This window comes from Dreissena polymorpha, chromosome 11, assembly GCF_020536995.1.
Source record: "Dreissena polymorpha isolate Duluth1 chromosome 11, UMN_Dpol_1.0, whole genome shotgun sequence".
Classification (NCBI taxonomy): domain Eukaryota; kingdom Metazoa; phylum Mollusca; class Bivalvia; order Myida; family Dreissenidae; genus Dreissena; species Dreissena polymorpha.
In genome coordinates, this window is record NC_068365.1 from 42,005,024 (window position 1) to 42,027,671 (window position 22,648).

Genomic DNA, 22,648 nt, shown 5'->3' on the forward strand with positions numbered 1-22,648 from the left:
TCCAATGTTGATTTCGTTTCATTAGAAATATAAAATTTACTGAAAATAAAAAAATAAAGATCTTTTTCTTCTTGAAAACTAACCACAGAATACTTGAATATGTATATAATACAAGTTTTAAGTTAATAAATGAAAAGGCTGAACATTATTACAGGGATTATTTAATGTTTGATTGTTTGACAAATGTGAATCCTGCAGAGAACTTGATAACGAGTAAAATAAGACAATATTTGCAGTTGTCATAAATTGGCCGTTAAGCAGGGAATAGGGAGTGCACTTAAATTACACCTCCATTAAAATAAGATTTTGCACAGTATAAAGTAAACAATTAGCAATGACCAAAACTAAAAATATTTGTTTAATAAAATGTTTCAGTCAGGTATTTTTATTTCCTTTTGTTTTTATTTAAGTGTAACAAGCAAATTCGTTGAACTGATATCCCCAGCCAAAATTGAACAAGAAATTAAGAAATTAAGAATGGTTGGTGAACATGCGCCCAACATGTGTGTATCATCAGTATTTGGGAAAATCAAAAAACTTAAAACGTAACATTTTAAGCATACACTATTTTTTTTATAAATGAAATGTACAAACAAGTTTCATTGAAATGCATAAAAGCAGTTCCACAATATGCTTCTGGACACAAAAGTTTTCTGGACAGATGCACAACGCATAGACAATCTCATTCAGATAAAAGGACGGATGGACAACGCCAAAACAATTTCATCCTCCAGATAACATTATGAGAGAAGGAAGGACAGACAAGTCAGAGACTATATGCTCCCCCTTGTTGGAGCACAAAATCACTTACCTGTAATTTTTAAGTACAAAGATGTAAACATATTGCTTGAAAAAATGATTGTGAGTTTAGGGGTTTAGCGTACAACCTTACATGAAGCATTTGTGAAACCTTGACCCTTGATATGAATCTTATGACCTTACATGAAGTATATTGTGTGACATCGAACTTAACCCTAGACATGAACTTTGACCTTAACCCTAGACATGAATCTTACATATGACACATAACAAGGAAGAAGATTGAGAAGAATAATGGAAGGTTATTACATAATCCACTGATGCATAGTGAAACAATGGCTAAATAGTAATGTGTGACCTTTGATGTGTGACCTTGACTTTGGTCAAAAACACGACATTCTTGCACTGCCTGATAATTGAGAACAATTACATCAGGACATTTTGAGAATCCATTTTAGTATGGTAGAATCCTTACCAAATAAGACATATTTAATCAAAATGTGTGATATCGAACCTTTGTGTTTTACTTTGACCATGTCCCTAGCAACCTGGATCTTATATTTGACACTCAGCTAGATAATGGAGAACAATTGTGGACAGTTATTACAGAATCCCTTGATGCATAGTAAAGGAGAGACTAAATAATGAATAATTCATTAAACTTGTGACCTTTGACCTTAATGTGTGACCTTGAACTTAGCCCCTGGAATTATTGGGTGTTGAATGTGAAGCATCCCCAGATGATTGAGAACAAATATGGCAAGTTTCATGGCTCTGGCTCATGTGTTAATGGAGATCTAAGCTTATATTAAAAAGGCATTTATTCATGACACATATGGCCATAACTCTGTTATTAACAGATGATGTACAATGCCATTTGGCATGCGTGATCCTCTTATCCATAAATATACTCATACCAAGTTTCAATTAAATCCGCAAAAGCACTTCTAAGATATGACTCCGGACACAAAAGTGCAGGACAGAAGGACAGACGGACTGACGGACAGTGAAATATTACAATTTATCAACTAAATCAAAGGAATAAACAAATAAAAAATGTTGACCAAGGATATTTATTTAAAAATGGTATATATTTTTAATCCACTACTTATAAACAACTCTCCACATTTAAAATTAACTTCACGTTGAACAGGCTTCAATGAGCCTTGTTCTGTAAAATCTGGGCATAATGCATTTGTGTAAAGTGTTGTCTCACACAAGCCTGTGCAGTTCCCACAGGTTTATCAGGAACAAAGCTTTTATGGAATTTTTTGTTTAAAGAAAGTCTCTTCTTAATGAAAAACTTGTTTCAGCCTATAGTGTCATTCCTTATTAGCGTGCGTTGAACGCACAAACTAATCTAGATCGACACTTCATATACGCATTAAGCCCAGTTTTTCCAGAACTATGCTAAAATGCCACCCTACCTCACTCCCGATGACACTTGACCCAACTGTAGTACTTTCCCTACTTGATGTGACCACAGTATCTGCACCTTCTGCAAACAAATGGCATTAAAATGTGACTTACATGCTCATGTAACCATGTTAACATGTGTGTAGTACCTTTTAAGTTTGTATGAAATTAAACACCTTTGTAAATAAAAGAAATTCACGTTTTAAAGGATTCATTTACAACCCTGAGATAAAGATGAGCAGCAAACAGCATGAAACCTGAACAGCCTTCAAGTTACTTACAGCCTGTTCTAGTTTTATGCTGGTTGCTTTTAGCCAAATTCCACTTTGCTTCTGGGCAATAAAGGGTAAACATGTTGAACCTAAGTACAATTTCATTCCTCATATATAACTGAAAGTAAAATCTTTGATTCAAGCTGAACTATGCGTTTCAATTCAAGTTATAATGTTTAATGATCAACTTCCAATTTTTCAGTTCTCAGTAAATGATGTGGGTATGCCTTAACACAAATTTTTTTGAAAACTCATTCCACATCCTATGTACAAAATAATCCGTTCAATTATACGGTAATATAACACAATTAAAATGGAATGTAAATATATGGCAAACCGCAGGTTTTTACAATAACTAACCAGTTATGAAACAAATAATAGCAGTTGCTATGCATTCTTGGAAAACTGATCTTAATGCAGTTGCGGAAAGTGTTGTCAAAGATAAGCGTGTGCAGTCTGCACATGGACGGCACTTTCTGCCTAAACTGGTTTTTTGCTTTAAAGAGACTATTTGAACAAAACATAGCATAGAAGCAGAAAGTGTTGTCCTTATTGACCAGTGTAGACTCCACAGTTTACCTTGGACGACACTTTATGACCAGTGTAGACTCCACAGTTTACCATGGACGACACTTTATGACCAGTGTAGACTCCACAGTTTACCATGGACGACACTTTATGACCAGTGTAGACTCCACAGTTTACCATTGACGACACTTTATGACCAGTGTAGACTCCACAGTTTACCATGGATGACACTTTATGACCAGTGTAGACTCCACAGTTTACCATGGACGACACTTTATGACCAGTGTAGACTCCACAGTTTACCATGGACGACACTTTATGTCCAGTGTAGACTCCACAGTTTACCATGGACGACACTTTATGACCAGTGTAGACTCCACAGTTTACCATGGACGACACTTTATGACCAGTGTAGACTCCACAGTTTACCTTGGACGACACTTTATGACCAGTGTAGACTCCACAGTTTACCATGGACGACACTTTATGACCAGTGTAGACTCCACAGTTTACCTTGGACGACACTTTATGTACATGCAAGAAGCCCAGTCTTTCCAGACCTCGGCCTGTTTGCCACTGAATACCTTGATGTTTGCTTCTGTGCTGAATCCAGTCATCCATCTCCATTGATTTGAAGTTGCAGTCTAAGCAGACATAAAAACCGTCTGTATCCATAATAATGGGCTCCTGTAGAAGAGAACAAGAGCTTTCACTGAATGTAATGTCAAGCAATTTGATCTTCCATGCGAAAGACACAGGTTTTTTTTTATATAATTCAGTTTTCAGGGAAATTCCATGTATATTTAACAAAAATTGAAAGAGCAAGGACAAACTTTTTTTTATCCAACATGACTAATTGCCATCAATTTGCTAATGTGATTTTTATCCCACTTTTACAGCGAAATCGGTTGATTAAAGCCTCGTTTATTAAATTTCATCTATAATCAACGGCAAGGCTATAATCAATGGCACGAAATGACGTCATCAACTGCCGAACCGGGACTACTTTTTCCCACGCACCTCGTCACCTGTGTTTGCCAAGTGCATCAATAATAAAAACAATCTCAAATGTTTGTCAATCTTAATGACCTTAAAACAAAGGAAAGTAGCAAAAAAACGTGTTTTTTTGTCATTTATTTTTATTAAAACCTCAAGTATTAGGTAAATTTAACACTATGCAAATAGGTTCTGTTGTTGTTGCTCCCCTTTGAAGAAGTCAGTGCGAGTTGCTCCCCTTTGACCGTAGAAAACAATCGTCTGGACCAAGAAATCCTGTGTTAATTTACAAGCTGTACTCGGATATGCATCCATCTGATTTTTCTTCAAAGCATCTTTTCTACCTGGCAATACACACAAATGACACTGCATCCCGGTGATTCTTGCGTCAACAATTGGGTGTCAACAAGTTAGGTCAGATGCTGAAGGCCATGGCAAAAGACTCCGGCTTTCTCAAGCACAAGAGAATAACGAACCACTCAGTTCGCAAATTCCTGGTCCAAAAATTTCGAAATACAAATATCCACCCACTGAAACCATGGCAATAACAGGGCACAAAAATGTCCAGTCCTTAACCAATTATTCCAACATATCTGTTGAACAGCTGCAAAAGTGTTCATTCTTGCTCAGTCCAGTAAATGTAACAATCCAACAGTTCCTCTTGTACACCTTCACGCACCGAAACTATGGCCGAAATGCAGCCTAGACAACCACTGTCTAACGTCGAACAATTTGATCTTGATGTTCGCCCCACCCAGTCACTTCACGGTTCACCAGCGTTCGAACAACTTTGCCTCACAATTCTTTGGTGCCACTTTCAACATTCAAAATGTTAATGTATATAATTAGCTTAAATCCAAGTAATCTCTGTTATTTCGTCACGAAATAACCACATATTATAACAAAGAAGCAAATAATGTGCACCTCGTGATCGACTCGATAGTTTGATATCGAAAGTGAATTGTGTGTGGTGTAAGGCTACGTTGTAAACAAATGTAGTTCCTTGTATATAACAACTTAATGTCATGTTGATATCATAAAACTTAAAGATTTGCAATTCAATATGATTAAAATTGTAATTAATAACGCTCGACACTTTGTTACAGAACGATATTCTGATTTAAAAAAATGATTATTTGATCAGCGGTTATTTTTGGAACTCGGAGTAATACACTGACCTTGGTTACACTACAGTCATTATCAAAGTACGACAAACACTCGTGAAAACTTATTTTGTTTAAATAAAAAAAGTTTACTGAATAAAAAGTGGGATAAATAGAATAATAGGTCAGTGTTGATTATAGATCAGGTTTATCATGCTCGGCACGAAAACGAAAAAGCACTCGCCAAGGCTCGTGCTTTTTGTTTTCTAAGCCTCGCATGATAAACCTGATCTATAATCAACACTAACCTATTATTCTATATATATATCAGATTATTAGCTATTATGGACTTTATCAAAGTGAACATTGTGTCAACCATCAGTGTAGTCAGTTTAAATAACTCTTCCAAAGCTCTGTAATCATTGTTTAAAATTATTTTTGATGTGCACAAATTATGATTAGATCTCCTTACTGTTTATTCACAACAAAATGCATAGTTGGGTCTCACTCTGTGAAAATGGGGCTTAATGCATGTGTGTAGTGTCCTCCATGATTAAGCCCTGTTTTCCCAGAGGGTGACTACTATGTTTTTCACCTGGAATGAAGATCTCTCATTGACAGAGCAGTCCTCAGAGTTCTGTGGGTCCAAGTCCCTTGCACTGATGCCAATAGTTTCTGGAGAATGGCTGCCCTCGTTACTTGCATCTGCTACATAATAAAAAAGCATCTCAGATGCCATCCATGGTCTTACATTGTCTTTGTGAAGCAGTATCTTACTAGAGCTTGTCACAGCAGTGAAGAACAGCACACTACATTTTGTTATGTTGCAAATTCTAAAAATCCTTTATAAGAAATTCTTAGAAATGCATAGTTGTATGTTAAAAGTGTTGGAAGACTTTGTCAGAAAATGTGTAACAGGCTGACAGAAAGACAGAGGGATACTGAAAGAGAAACAGACGGACATGCAATGTGAATAAGTATATCAACCTTTACTTTGTTGCAGAGGGTATAACAACAATCATTTCACTAAGGGGAAGACCTAAACCATACTTGGGTTTCAATAACAACTACTCATCTTTCAATTGAGCCTTGTTCTGGGAAAACTGAGCTTAATCCAAGTTCGTAAAGTGTCATCAAATATTTGCATTTGCAGTCTGCACAGGCTTATCAGGGACAACACTATGGTGAACTTGACCGGACTGTCAATTGACCATCCCTACCGTTTTGCCTAATTGCCCTCTTTACCGCGCAACCGAACGCGCTGATGACGTCAGAGTGCAGAACCGAATCCCAAAGATACATTGTTCCTTGTTATTGTTGATCATCTGAAGGGTTTATTCTGCGTTTCCTCTCGATGGATCCATCCACCACTACTTATATTAAGTAAGTATTACATGTATTTATGTTCATTAGTACTATAAATGGCGCTGCAAGCAGGGTCATTTATAGTACTATACATGGCGCTGCGAGTTCCAAACTTGCTGCATTTGATTGTGCAAACAGTCGGCTATTTTTTAACCATAGCGTTCGAAGTCAGCCATCTTGAAAAAAAAACCAAGTTTCATTTAAATTGTCCGTTTTTAATCGTTATTTTGTTTACTTCATGTAAATAAAATATTTGTTTAATGAATTTAAAGTACTTTTCATTGAATTAAACTGATTTTGTCGTTTTTTGTCAGCTTATTGGCTGAATTTTAGGTTCTACTATTGACGTCATATTGCGGTTCGCTGAACCGTGTAACCGCTCATCTGTGTTGTCTATTTTTAGGTTGTGTATGTTCAATGTGCTGGATTGTGAATTATATTAAATAGTTACACGGTTATATTTAGAGCAGTGTTTATTTACATTGCTCTGTCGCTTGTGTGACTTGTTTTGCTCCATATAAGCCATCTATATTTAGCTGGCTGTACATTTGGATTGTGATTCGCCTATAGTCAGGCGAATCACCACATTGCTAGATATTTATTATAACGTTTGAGTAGAGTATTTCTACTACTCAATTTATTCTGTTTCACAATTTCATCATTAATAATTCCGCAATAAGTGATGGTGATACTTAAATAAGTATTATTACATGTTAAATCATACAATATTGCTTTTGAGCTTTCTTCGTATTGAATGGCAATTTTAATATTTCATTGAATTTGTAGTCTGTGTAATTTGCCCTTGTTTATTGTATCATTCTGTGACCTGTGTTGACCCGAGTTCAATTACACAAGTCCCTTCTGTACGATCTAGTGTTTTCATACATGAAGTGACCAACCTGTAGTGAAGACAATTCACTATTCATATTGTAATAACGGGTGAATTACTTACATTTTGTTTGAGTATTTATTTATATTTAATATAAACAGATATTTTATCAGTTAACATTGATTTGTGAATTTTTTGCTTTTCTCGTTGGGTATAATTGAATCACTATTTCACTACCTTTTACTCATTTGCTTTGATTAAATCATATGCCAGCATTGTGTTTGTGTTTTTTTTCTTCACATAAATGCCAATTTATCGTTTAAATGGCTTTTGAATGTGACTTTCTCCATGCTTGCACGCTTCAAAGTGTGTGGCCTCTAAATACTTTATAAGTCTGTTGTTGTGCGTTAATTTACAACAAACTGTAATATTAATATCATGGATCTCACTAGGAGAATCAGATTTAAACAGGAGTCCTACGATTCCTTACTTGGAAAACCATGTGTAACATTAGTCTCATTCTAGTTTTTTTTTCACTACAGCAAATGTCCAACCTGTAGCATATACACAACACAATATTGGATATAACAAAGTCCCTATAATGAATTTAAATAATAACTTTAACTATCGAATTTTTACTATGAAGGGACATTTCAAAATTTACATTTGCTACATCTACTCTGCATCTGATGTGAGTCATGTTTGGGTTCAGTACACCTGATTATAAACCTGATACCGAGCGTGCGTGTTATGAGGAGGGGGAGTGGTATGGAGAGGCTAATGGGCTATTTACTGAACCGGTCGAGCAGGGGTCAGTGGAGCAGCCTGTGCAAGATCAGGCCGCGAAATCGAAGCCAATGGCATGGGAGGCACAGCCTGTGCAATATCAGCCTGTGGCGCTTATGTCAGTGTCACGTGGGATTGGATCGGGTCAAAACCAGGAGGTGGCTCAGATGCCCTTGGCACATGGGGTGCACCCTGTACAGTACCATGCCACAGCACATGAGGAACAGCCTGTTAAGTACCAGCTCACACATGGTGTGCAGTCAGGCAAATACCAGGCGGTGACTCAGCTGCATAATATGTTAGTGAGCTGCCAGGTTCAATTAGTTGATTCAAGTATCCAACCACAATTAACCTATATGCATCCACAAGTACAATGTGTAACCTCGCCACCGGTGGTACCTGTACCGCAGAAGGATAGGAGCGGGTTTTGTGACTACGAATTGCTGGAAATGGCAAAGGTCACATTTTTGAATGCGAGGCAGGCGGAGAATGAGTCTGTGGATGACTGGGCCGACAGGGTGTGTACCCTGGCTGGCAATGCATATAGGGACTTGTCGGAGGAGTATGTGTTGCAGAAATCTATATTAAGATTCTGCATGGGTGCGAAAGAGAGAGAGTCTGGAGAGAGAGTAATAAATCATAGGCCAGTGTCCATAGAACAGGCTATTGACCAGCTGAAGTGGGGCATTTTCACTCACGGCACTATGTATCGACCAAAATTGGTACGCAAAGTGGATTGTGCAGGGCAGATCAAGGTGGCAGGGGAGAAAGTGGCCTCGCAAGGTATGCTTGTAGATAGGGTGGTGGCCTTAGAAAGAAAGATGGACACGTTAGAGAAGAAGATGGACATCTTTATGGGGAAACTTGACCAGCTTTTGGCAAGGCCTACCACACGGTGCCTATACCACGTGACATTTTAAGATCTGTGTGGGGAGTAAAATATCAACAAAAGCGCGACGAAGGTAAGATTTTTAAGGATAACTTTTTTAATATGTCACCATTTTTAATGGGATAAAGTGGAGAGCCCGCTCATTCATGAGAGTTTTCTATAGGTATCATGATTTTATAAAACAAATAAGTATTTTTTCAATAAAGTGCAACCGCGCGTTTGAACGGTTAGAAAAGGGTAGGATCAGTGTGGAGACATTATTTTTTTTTACACAAAAACATCACCTCTGGTGAAATTAAGAAATAAATTTTATGGGCGGAGCTTACACTATATCATTTTGCATCCATTTTCAGGTTTCTGTTATTTATTTACGAAACAAAATTCAAGAAAACTATTCTTACAGTAATATGATCAGTGTGGTATACGTTTTTCAACGGATCTGTGTGGTATACTGTTTTTAAGTTTTTCAGTTCTATTTAGTTGTTTAAAAAAATGCTTGTCAACAATGTATTTGAAACGGGATTTTTAAATGCGCTAGCATGTAAATCACATAATGGCTATACACTACGCTTGCACCGCTTGTTGAACTAATACATAATTATGATTTACAGGCATTCTGTACAATCCCCATTATAATATTAAAATCTTACGCTGGAGCATCTTAAATCGATGACAAGTCCATGCTTACCTTAAATAAGTGTACACTTTATGTTATTGTATCAAATTCCATTTTTATTTTGGCGCCAAACACTACTGTCAGGTGAAGTAATGTATCGTATATTATTTTTGATATTATATTTGCTTTAAGGTATGGCTCAATGCTCCGAATGCGGAAAAATGTCGAAGACCAGAGCTGGATTATTGCGCCACATTAGGGGACACGCTAACTCTGGAAACTAAAACTGCTCTGGGAACGCATTTCAGGGATGATTAAATACCTTAAAAATAGTTACATTTTTATACAGTTATGCTAACCAGATGAACGGATTTTCTTGAAACAACACAAATATACAATATATCTCATCTCTCAGGTTATCATATATTTTGAAATAGCTCAATAATCGTCAAATCGTTTGTAATTTAAAACTTACGAACGCGTGTCCTCAGATACTAACATTTTTTAAATAGCGTGTCTACGCATTGAAATGTCATGTGAATAAAATATGTTTTTTTTTCTCAGGATGCCTACAATCTTAGAAGGCTTCAACGAACAAAGGACCCCAATGTCACGTGTGTGTACAGTGCGGCAGGAGCTTTGCGGACAAGTACCTACTCGTGGCTAGAGAGAAAAGTGCAAAAAAAGAGGGATTGGTGAAATGTTACCAGTGTGGGTTGGCAGTAAGGAGTGAGAATGACCTCAGAGAGCACGTCAATACCCACATGAATGACAAGTGTTACAGTAGTGAGGAGTGTTTCAAAACGTACAAACGCAAAACAAACCTTTCTCGATACGTGAGGACTTCACATAAATCCGTGAATACTTCATTATCGTTTTACGTTATTTTATTCGTTGTTTTACTTTTACTTTACTTTTCAAAATGATTCTAAAGTTATTCGAATTTGATTAATTTTTAGGTTTCGTTTAGTTCGTTTGTGTGTTTGAAATCATTCTCAAATAATTGTGCAATAATTTGGAATTACGTTATTCATTAATATATCGCATCTGTGATTTGTATTATCGAACCTGTGATTCTTTTTTAATTATAACTTGATTAAAGTTTTGCGATGTTTTTTCGTTGGTTTCAATTTTAAATACCGCTGTCACGAGCTAGTTCGATAATCATAAGCAGCCAGGGTTTCTAATACTAGGGTTTTACACGATTGCTTTACATAATTAACTGCCTGCTTATAATTACTCTAGGCCGTGGTAATTGACAGTAAACAATGTATGCAATGTGGTTGTGTATACAATACAATACTCCTTAATTCGAAATACGTCTTGACATTCTTCAGAGCTGTATCCATCCACAACACAGAATCGTACATATATAATCATATAATATAATATTTATTCATTTACTTTTTATATTCTCTTCAAAATAATTAACGCTAAAGATAAGCATACACTTGTTACACTGAATACAACGACATAATTTATAACATGACATTATCAATATCTATACTATGTAATAAACTAATGCAACAATATGAATTCCATATAAGAAATAAAACACACAAACACACACATATATATATGTTTCTTCTATGACCAGTATTTTGTTTTTAATAAACATACCGTTTACCTTAAACTTTAAATAACAACAAAATGACAAGTCAATACGTCTGGTGGATTCTGTTTTATCAGTTTGCATTCCAAATTTGATTTTAAAACATACGTATTACTCAGGAAAGAACATGCCTTTGCTTTTTGTCAACCTGTGTAATATTTGACACAATTTCTATTGCAGAATTTGTGTCAGAATCAAAATGTCCATTGTGTTCGTCTATCCGCATTCTTATTGTTGGCAACAGTTTGCTATCGTTTTGTCTCGCCCGCTCCCACCTTACTCCTAGTGTCCCCTTCTGTATGGCATTTCTGTCTCGTGAAACTGTTTCCTCTATTTTTTCTTCCCTTAACCCTTGTCCGCTCACTAGTGCCAAATAGGTGATTACTGAAATGAATGAATTTTTAAATAATAATAATAGATCTACTACTACTACTATTACTACTACTACTAGTAGTAGTTATAGTTGTAGTAGTAGTAGTAGTAGTAGAAGTAGTAGTAGTAGTAGTAGTAGTAGTAGTAGTAGTAGTAGTAGTAGTAGTAGTAGTAGTAGTAGTAGTAGTAGCAGTATTAGTAGTAGTAGTAGCCAAAATACCAAAATAGTAGTAATAGTAGTAGTAGTAGTAGTAGTAGTAGTAGTAGTAGTAGTAGTAGTAGTAGTAATTGTTGTATTGAAATAATTGAAATTAATTGAAAAATATATATATTGTCGTTATTATCTCAATTTATCCGTAAATTGTAGAAACACGGATACCACACAAATCCTTCTAAACACGTATACCACACAGATCATATTACTGTTAGAATATTTTTCTTGAATTTGTTTTCATAAATATATGAAAGAAACCTGAAAAAAGAATGCAAAATGATATAGTGTAAGCTCCGCCCATAAAGTTTATTGCTTTATTTCACGAGAGGTGATGTTTCTGTGTCACAATAAAATAATGTCCCCACACTGATCCTACCTTTTTCTAACCGTTCAAACGCGCGGTTGCACTTTACTGAAAAAATATTCATTTGTTTTACATAATCATGATACCTATAGAAAACTCTCATGAATGAGCGGGCTCTCCACTTTATCCCATTGAAAATGATGACATATTAAAAAAGTTATCCTTAAAAATCTTACCTTTGTCGTGCTTTTGTTGACATATAACTCCCCACACAGATCTTAAAAAGTCACGTGGTATAGGCACCGTGCACCAAAAGTCCATCTCCATCTCCAGTCAGGCAGCAATGTTTCAATTGCAACAAGATGGGGTTATTTAGACAATATTGTCCAAATAGTATTCATAACGATAAGGGCCAATCTGTAATAGTCGGGCAGATGAAGTCTGACCCGATGCCCCAGATCAATGCAAGTGTGAACGACCTTGCAATACAGGCTGTAATAGATACGGCGACTGAGGACACTCTGGTCTTGGGCCGGGTTGTTGCTCAGTTACCAAAAAAGCTTCCGGTGTTGGAACAGTTGCGCTAGTGCGGGTGGGTGGTGCACAAACAGGTAGACACTATTGACGGAGTGGGGGCCGCCTTGGGTTTAAGTGGCCAGGTAGTCCATATAGCCCAAGAAAGGGGCCGTACGTATGTATTAGGAAAGGGAAATGATATGCTTCATGGTTCACAGGGGTGCGTTGTGATTAAGGCAGTGAGCGATTTCCGAATTAATCAGGAATGGCTCATACACGGCACTGATCCACCAGGTAATGAATGCTTGACGAGCTTAAAAGAGAGTAGTTTCAATGCAAATCGCGACCGACTAAATAATGACAGCCTGAAAATGTGTAAACTGGATAATCTCCCTGTACGGGTGGTTCGAGAGCAAAAGAGTTGTGGTATTGCGGAAGATGAGCAAGTATACTGTACGTGTAGAGGAATTGATGATGAGTCCTTTATGATTGATTGCGATGTTTGTGAGGAGTGGTTCCATGGAAAGTGTGTGGGAGTCACGGAGGAACAGGGTGAGAAAATAGATCTGTATACATGTCCAAGTTGTAGGACAGGTTAGGTCTATATTTATCGTATATGCCGGTAGATTGCGAAGCTCATGCACATTATGTTATTAATTTGTGATAATTTGTGATTGATTTGGCTGCATCGATGGTCGCGACATATTTAGTGAGGTCGAGGAGGCCAGCGGTCGGGGAACGCTCTGGAGTTCAGGGCGGGACCTGGTCATAGAGCTTGGTACCATGTTGCCTTGGATCATGGACGGGTGGAAAGGGCGGTGGAGGGTCAAGTAAGTTTGGCCAAGAGGAAAGGGCGCCTAGGTTTTGTAGCCAAGGTCAGGAAGAACGGCCACCAAATTCTAAGTGATTCGTTCATTAAGAGGGTGTAGGCCGGTCCTGAGAAGCAGCGGAAGACTCCGGGGGTTTCACTTAGCGGAAGACCCCGGGGTAAGGTAGAGCTACCCGAACCGAGGCCAAAGCTGGCTCAGGTCCCGACAGCACTGGACTTCCCTGCGTTGCCAGTGAGGTCGGGAAGGGTTAAGGTCGAACCTGAGTCACTCGTCCCCAGTCCGACTTCGCTGGGTTCCACTGCGTTGCCAGTGGGGTCGGATTTGTGAATAGTGAAAGTCGAACCCGAGGGGGAGGCATTTTCCTCTAATCCGACATCGCTGGTCTTTCTTGCGTCGCCAGTGAGGTTGGTGGAGGTAAAGCTCGAGCCTGAAGGGGAGGCCACCATGGTCTCATAGCCATCAGCACTGGACTTCCCTGTGTCGTCAGTGAGGTTGGTGGAGGCAGCGGTCGAGGTAGGCCCCGAACAAGGGGTTATCATCATCTCTAACTCGGAAAAGATGGAGGTTGATGCTACTTTTGAGGCTAACCTTGACCAAGAAATTGTGAAGCAGACCGGCAGTGCACGGCCTGTAGATGAAGTGGCGGAGCCCGTTAGGGCAATGTTACTTCAAGGTACGATGATAAGAGGTATGGACCGGTGTGAGAGACGGTCAAGGCCTTTTGATAGAGCTGCAGAGTTGAATGGAGGGGTTGGGACCAGAGACAGATCGCGGTCCCAGCAGGATGATGTGGGTTTTAAGAGGAAAAAACCCATAGTTGTCCCGTGTGTGGAGTAAGGGCACGGTCTATAAGACACCATGTTGAGGCACGGCATTTTCCGCCTGTGTTTCGTCGGGAGGCATGGGAGAATCCGGAGATGGACCATGTGCGGTTCAGAGGGGTCATATGCGTAATAAATTGTCTGGGTCTCCAGAGCTTTGATGAAGCTATGCTTTTCGTGAGCCGCCAGAGGTTGTCTGTTCCGGAGCAGTCCTGCCTAAACGATAATGACAAGGTCTGGGTAAAAAGGGTCTCTCGGCGGTTCATGTTTTACATTCCCCCTATATTCCACGTTGCACGGGTAAACTCGCGGGCACTCCTCTTTCACTGGAGGGTATTGGCCGTGTTGCTGAGGTAATGCAGCCAAGAGGTCAGAGATAATTTCCTGGCCCAAAGGTTTGACAGGCGGCGCAGCGTGGTCCAGGCGACTGTGTCGACTCAGGCAACTGAGTTGGTGCAGAGACCCGGACCAGATGAGTGTATGGCAGTCCAGACAACTGGGTCGACTCGGGCAACTGAGTTAACACAGGGAGCCGGATTAGATCCGAGTGTGGTTGTGGAGGCTCAGGCGACTGTGTCGAGTCCAGAGATGGATTTGATTCAGAGACCCGAGCCAGTCAGTTGCGTAGCGAAAGGGGCCCAGGTGATGGCATCAGCTCAAGTGGCAGAGTCAATTCCAGAGCCTGGGTCTTTGGTGGACGAGTGTGAACGGGGTGATGAGGTGGAAACCGCACCTGTGGTTCGTGAGTGGATTTCGGCTGGGAATGCGGAACTCACCGCATTCGACAGCCACTTTAACTTGGACCGCAGTTGTAAGGCGACCAAGGGTTGTTCTATTGAGGCGTTGGTGGGGCATACCGTGGGGCCAATGCCTGAGGTACCGGTGCGGGTAGATCGGGGAACTGCAGTTTTCTGCGATCCACCCAACTACCCAAGGGAATATCCCAGTGTCACTGGCTTCTGAGTTGGTCCGCCGCATTCCCTCGGTGTTACTTTAGCATCTCGGGTCTGGCTGCACGTTTTGATGGGGTGCAAAAGTCAGCTGTGCGAAGGATTCCGGCCGACCGACTTCCAGTGGAGACCGACTCTCCCTACTTGAGAGTCCTGAGTAATAAAGACAATACTCCAGCGTACGTAGGTGAGGTTGCAAATGTTGTGGCCCAGATCCAAAAGGTGACCCTCAGGGAGATATTACATACTTCTGCTGAAAACGGCAGACGTCTTTATAACCTGTAGCGGGACGGATACTGGATCTAGTCTGTTGGCGCCCTTTTGACTAGTGGTTGAGGCAGTCGGATGTCTGTTAGACACTAGCCAAGAGGCATTGATAGTGGAATGTGTACGCTATGTGTTAGACTGGAATTGGTTCCTATGGTTATTAAGACTCAATAATGAAATAGGAGCAAGGTCAAATAATGGAATATGTGTCAGGATTCAGTAAGGTGGTCTATGCTTAAGGGAAGGTAACGTTTGGTCAAATAATTAAATCAGTGTGGGGGATTGTAAAATAAAATACAAAAGTCAAATTGTGAATGAGTAATGCAGTTGAAAAACTAGGCCAGAATTTCTCCGGTCTGTAAGTATGAGATCATATTGTGTGGTCTTGGGACGCGGTATGGGGGTGTGGCAGACTGTCTTGGTGGGGTGAAGAGGAGGGCTATATAAAATTAGGAGGAATATGGTGGACTTGACCGGACTGTCAATGGACCATCCCGACCGTTTTGCCTAATTGCCCTCTTTACCGCGCTTCCGAACGCGCTGATGACGTCAGAGTGCAGAACCGAATCCCAAAGATACATTGTTCCTTGTTGTTGTTGATCATCTGAAGGGTTTATTCTGCGTTGCCTCTCGATGGATCCATCCACCACTACTTATATTAAGTATTACATGTATTTATGTCCATTAGTACTATAACACTTTCTGCTTTTATGGAATTTTTCATTTAAAAGAAGTCCTCTCTAACAGAAAATGCATTTTATGTGGAAAGTATCATTCCTCATAAGCCTGTGTGGAATTTAGAGGCAAAAATGGGTCGATCCTTTATGCACATGCATTAAGCCCAGTTTTCCAAGAAAAAGTCTTAAGTATACCTCTTTGCAACTTTCCACTAGCGCCAATGTCAGTTCCTGTGTCCACAGTATCGGCCTCTATATTAGAACTGGCATCAACCGCTACAACAGTGCCTAAAAATAAAGGAAAAAATTATCATTTACTTACATTTACTGGTTCTCGACTTGGAAAAAGTCTAAGTGAACTCTAGTGCAAATAATTTTTGATGTACCGTATTTGATGGATTGTCAGATATCTTTTGTATTGTGTATGGCATACTATCCTGAATAGGTCACAACAGTATATGCCAATTTCCTGTAGCATGTTATTTTATATGAACTATTTTGCTGATTTAAGATGCTGTGTAAATATATATGCCGCCAGTGGACGCCTTGTCAAAAATCGTCACAGCAAGATTTCCTTTCCTTACAATCACCTACATCTTAAGGTCATTCAAATGTGAAAGTATAAGCAAGATCCACCCTGTAGTTTAAGAGGAGTTCAAAACACAAGCTTCAAAACATACATTAGTATGTACGGACGAACGGACGTACATACAGACAGCTAGACAATTGCAATCCTTTATACCTTACACGAAAGCATAGAAAAGTAAATTAATGAACAAACAAGACGGCCTGAAAGGCCCAAAGTTGCTCACCTGAGATAAAAAGAAATTACCTGTTCTTTGCAGCCCAAGATATCAATTGAACAAATGTTCTTACCAAGTTTCATGAAGAATGAACAACAAACGGCCCCCTAGCGGCCATGTTATTCAACAGACCTGAACCAATTTTGAACGCGTCACAGATATAAATGGAACAAATCTTCCGACAAAGTTTTATGAAGATCCGACAATAACTGTGACCTCTACAGTGTTATCAAGGCAAATATTCATGGAGCACAACGGAAGACAGACAATTGACACAAGGTGATCACAAAAGTTCACCATGAGCAAAAAATATTATTCACATAAAGATTGTCACCATGTTTGAAAATGATATTATTAAAACTAATCGAGTAAACAAAATCAAGATATGATAACAACATTTGTACTCAGCAAGTGTCATTCAGATTGAACTAAAAATGTGACTAAAAGTCTTCACAATGTTTCACTATAAACAACTATAGACATACACAAAAACTACCATTCCCCCTTTTTTAAACAAACATGAACTATTTTCAGACTTACCTTGCAATTATATTTCCAATAACAAAATCAATAAATCCCTTTAAAAACACAAATCTTTGATAATCAAACAAAAAAGTTCAGACCTCATCAATAAACTGTGTGCCTCAAAAATTCTTCTCTTACCTATGGTGCCACACATCAAAGAAATAGCACAACAAGGTATTAAGTTGCTGATCTAAAAATAGAACAACATGGTTCACACAGAGTTTTGTATTGATTTATGCTCAGGCTGCTGATAATGGTCAGTTGAAGAAATTAAGTGTGCATTCATGATTGGAATTCAAACAATTCAAGCTATGAACAGTTTTTCCTCCCTTAAGTAATTTTCTGCAAAATAAATATTACTACATTAAATTTAAGAATGATTAACTAGAGTGTAAACAAAGTTTTACTATAGCCATATAAGGAAAAATGCCCCGCCCCCTGGTGGCCATGTTTTTCAACCAACCCAAACCATTTTCAAACTCGGGCAAAATATATATAGGATGAATCTTCAGCAAAAGAACAATAAATGCGGCCTCTAGAGTGTTTTACAAAAGCCATATATAGCCATATAGGGAAAATAAATGCCCCACCCCCTCACCTGGTGGCCATGTTTTTTTAAGCAACCGGAACAATTTTAAAACATGTCCAAGATATCATTGGGACAAACTTTTTGACCAAGTTTCATGATGATCTGACAATAAATGTGGCCTCTAGAGTGTTAACAAGGTTTTACTACATGTATAGCTATATAAGGAAAAAAGCCCCGCTCCCTCTGCAGCCATGTTTTTCAACCAACCGGAACCATTTTCAAAATCATCCAAGATATCATTGGGACAAATCTTCTGACCAAGTTTCATTAAGATTGGACAATAAATGTGGCCTCTAGAGTGTTAACAGGGTTTTTAAAAAGCCATATATAGCCATGTAAGAAAAAATGCCCCACCCCCTGGTGGCCTTGTTTTTAAAGCAACCAGAACCCTTTTCTAACTTGTCCAAAATATCATAGGGAAAATCTTCAGACCAAGTTTTATGATGATGGGAAAATAAATGTGGCCTCTAAATTTAACAAGGTTTTACTATAGCCATATAAGGAAAAATTACCCACGCCCCCCCTGGCGGCCATGTTTTTCAACCAACTGGCATCATTTTTGAACTAGTCCAAGATATTATTGGGATGAATCTTCTGAAAAGTAATAAAAATATTTTCTTATGTGTATAATTTAGGTGGACAATTCATAATAATGAAGAATGTCTTTTTCAATCAGTCTTTAAAAGAGACCAAACAGAAGCTGCAGAAAGCATCGGTATTGACCAGGGTTCTTGCATTACTTTTCAGGAATGGAAGGGTGCAATTTCTTTGGTATATACTTTGAATAATTTATACATGTTTACCAAAATTAAGGCCACTATTATTAAGCAAGTAGGAAAAATTTAGTTCTGTGTATGATTTTCAACCTCTGACCTAGAATCATGACCATGACCTTGTACCTAGTGACCTTATTTCAAAAATGTGTTCAAATTCAGCAAAACAAACCACACAAACTTTAACCTGTCTCTGATTCTAGTGTGTATCCATCTCCATAGACTTCCTTCCTGAAGGCATCATGGGAAATCTCCACCAGTTCTTGGCAGCAAGACTTACTAGTATGCTTTATGTTACCATGGAAACCTGAAGGAAATCAAAGTGCAGTGTAACCAACATCGACAAATATCTTTTAATGGAATCAACTCATTTTTTTGCTGATCTTTTTATTAAAAATAAAAAATAAACTAATGTATCAGTATTATTGTTAACTTTCCTTAAAAACAATAAAACAATTTAAAAAGAGGTCCCCAACTGCCCAAGCAGACAATAGTAAAATATGGCTTATGTAAGTAAAAATGTGGAATCCCAAAAGATACAAGTGATGCTCTTCATAAGGGACTGGATGTAATTGTTCACCTTTCTTATGATATTATCAGATCATTTATAAATGTAAATGAAGGTACCAAAAACTGAATAATCGATGTACAACATATGCGTAGATTCTTGCGATTAATTTTTTACAGTACACTTTACTTGAAGTTTTACACTATATATAATATTTAGTAATAACAATGAGTTGTCTGAAGCCAAACATATATAACAAGTTACATTAGCTATTTAAATTCCTGTATTGGTAGTGATTTCAACGAGATTCAAACATGTTTGAAATTCCTGTATATAAGCCTCACCTTTGGAAAACTGGGCTTAATGCATGTGCATAAAATATTGTCCCAAATTAGCCTGCGCAGTCCAGACCGTTTAAAAAGGGACAACACTTTCCGCTTTCATGGAAGTATTCCTTTAGAGGAAGTCTCTTCTTAGCAAAATTCAAGTTTAGCCAGAAAGTGTTGTCCCTGATAAGCCTATTTGGGACACTTTAAGCACGTATATTAGGCCCTTTTTCCCCATAACAAAGCTCATCTGGAAATATAATTGAGTGAGAGGTAAAGAGAGGAAGACACAAGCAAGGATGACACACATATCCAGAACAAAAATGGCCCCTTGTGTACCTAAATTTAGCAAGTATTGCAGCATTGATTTTATGATTTTAAACATACTGGAACATGTAAGTTAAATGCTTATAAAAAAATAACGGTTTATACAAACAAGAGCACCACATAGCGGGTGCCAACGCTCGGCTGCAGGTGCAGTTTTGAATAAATGAAAGCTTGTCAAAAGTTTTATATTAGAGGTCACAGTGACCTTGACCTTTGACCTAGTGAACCAAAAATGGGTGTGGCGTGTAGAACTCATCAAGGTGCAGCTACATATGAAGTTTCAAAGTTGTAGGTGGAAGTACTTAGATTTTAGAGCCAATGTTAAGGTTTTAGCACGGCTGACGACCAGCTGGCTATGACAATACCTCAGGTTTTCTCAGAAAACAGCGGAGCTAAAAACTAAACGGTTATTATGAGAAAATGTCAAAGTCCAAGGCCCATAACTTGCCAAAAATCAATGGACAAGAATGAAACTTGCACTTCATCTGTAGGTCATGGAGGTATACTAACACACCAAATATCAGGTCAAGATATGAAAGCGTTAAGGAAAAAAAGTCCGGAAAATGGAATGCCAGACGGACAGTGTGACTGCTTTAAGCCACACTACAACAAGAGATGTGTTTGTCAGAAACACAATGCCCCATACTTTGAAATAAAATTTCTATTTATCATTTGGCAGGTATAGACATCATCTCCCTTTAAAGCTTTATTACTTCCCTTGGATTTTGTCCAATCCAACCGGGGGGGGCGGGAGTCTGTAGACAGTTAAAAATGACCAAGTCAGACATCACTGACAACCAAGGCCTGTGGTTTATCAAAGAGATCATACCCAGAGTTCATCATGTATGTATGGACATAAGTTCACTGGTATTTAATAAAAACTAGCATTCACAAATTAGAACAGGTAAGAACTGACAATAATATCAAGAGATGTGTTTGTCAGATACGCAATGCCCCCTATTGCGCCGCTTTGAAAAAAAATTGCTATTTATCATTTTCCAAGTATAGAAATCATTTCCCTTTAAAGCTTATTACTTCCCTTGAATTTTGTCCAATCCAACTGGGGGGCGGGGGGGGGGAGGGTCTCATAGTCAATTATGACCATGTCAGACATCACTGACAACCAAGGCCTGTGGTTTAACAGAGATCATCATTTTTTTTTCTTCTTTTTTCTTTTTCATAAAACAGAGATCATCATGTATTTATGGACATAAGTCCACAGGTATGTAATGAACATCAAAGAAATTATAATTATATCATTTAAAAAAAAACTTTCACAAATCAATCATTTGAGTTATAAATAATCAAAATAATATATCTGTATTGCAACTGTGAAAAGAACTTCAATTCTTGGTAAGGAAATATATAATATGAGATTTATAATTATATAAATTACTTCCCTTGAAAATAATTGTCTCTAACAAATTTCTATTTTTAGTAGCAAATAATGAAAAGCCACTACCGTGACTGTGATTTACCACTCGAAATGTACAACTCCATGAGATACACATGCATGCCAAATATATAAAGTGGCTATGTTCAATATTGAATAAATATCTCCTTTTTTAAAGCTTATTACTTCCCTTAAATTTGTATTTTTTACCGTAGACCGTAAAGGATGACCTTGACCTTTTACCACACTGTGTTTGTCAGAAACACAATGCCGCCTACTGTGCAGCTTTGATTTATTTAACAAAAATATATACGTGGCAGGTCAGATAACTATGTCTATTTAAAGCTTATTACTTCCCTTGACTTTGTTTTTTCGACCCTAGACCTTGATGGATGATGTTCACGTTGAAATTTTACCACTCAAAATGTGCAGCTCCATGAGATACACATGCATGCCAAATATTAAGGTGCCATCTTCAATATTTAAAAAGTTATGGCCAATGTTAAGGTTTTAGCATGATGCCTACGGAAGACGGCAGACGACAAGCTGGCTATGACAATAGCTCGGGTTTTCTCCGAAAACAGCCTCGCTAAAAACTATCCTATTTCTGCTATTAGTCCATATCGGTATTATAATCTCAATAAAGATTTGTCCCACAATACAAGTGAATACTGATGTTTGACTTTATCCACCACCTGTTTTTTAATGTTTCGGATTTAATTTCATAGCAAGACCGTTTTACATGTTGTTGTTCACTGAAATTGCATGATATCTTTTCAAATTTCAAAATCCTAAAGTCACAAGGGGCCTATGCAACATGTATTTAGGTACCCACCTTTTCATTCAAACATTCAACCAAGTCGCGAACATACCCCGTCATTTCTTGGAAGAACTTAAAGCGTTCTTCAAACCTAGGCACGGAGGCCTCGCAAGTGACAATCGAGTCTTTTGAGTCTTCCATGTCATGCTAGAGCTTGTCTGCCTCCTGACCGTGAACCCTGTGTACCTCGTCCATTGTGTTCAACCTGAAAAATGAGCCTGTTATTGGAAAACTGTGCTAAATGCATACCAGATTAGCTTGTGCAGTCTGCACAATCTTATCATGGACAACACGTTTGGCTTACATAGAATTTTTCAATTGAAGGACGTCTCTTCTTAATCAAAATCCAGTTTAAACTAGGGATGTCAACGAATATCCGAATATCCGAATATTCGGTCCCGGACCGAATATTCGGATACTATTTTCCGAATCGAATATTCGGAAGAAAAAAATCAAAAAAAT

General features: G+C 38.3%; 1 long non-coding RNA gene across 1 annotated transcript; it reads right to left on the bottom strand.

The window, feature by feature from the left end:
• Nucleotides 1-2,185: 2,185 nt before the first annotated feature.
• Nucleotides 2,186-22,400, bottom strand: LOC127850793 (uncharacterized). Its single transcript, XR_008035454.1, has 5 exons — nucleotides 22,202-22,400; nucleotides 19,000-19,119; nucleotides 5,670-5,782; nucleotides 3,560-3,662; nucleotides 2,186-2,257 (listed from the first exon to the last, which is right to left on the bottom strand). It is a non-coding gene; the product is annotated as an uncharacterized LOC127850793 (long non-coding RNA).
• Nucleotides 22,401-22,648: the final 248 nt, after the last annotated feature.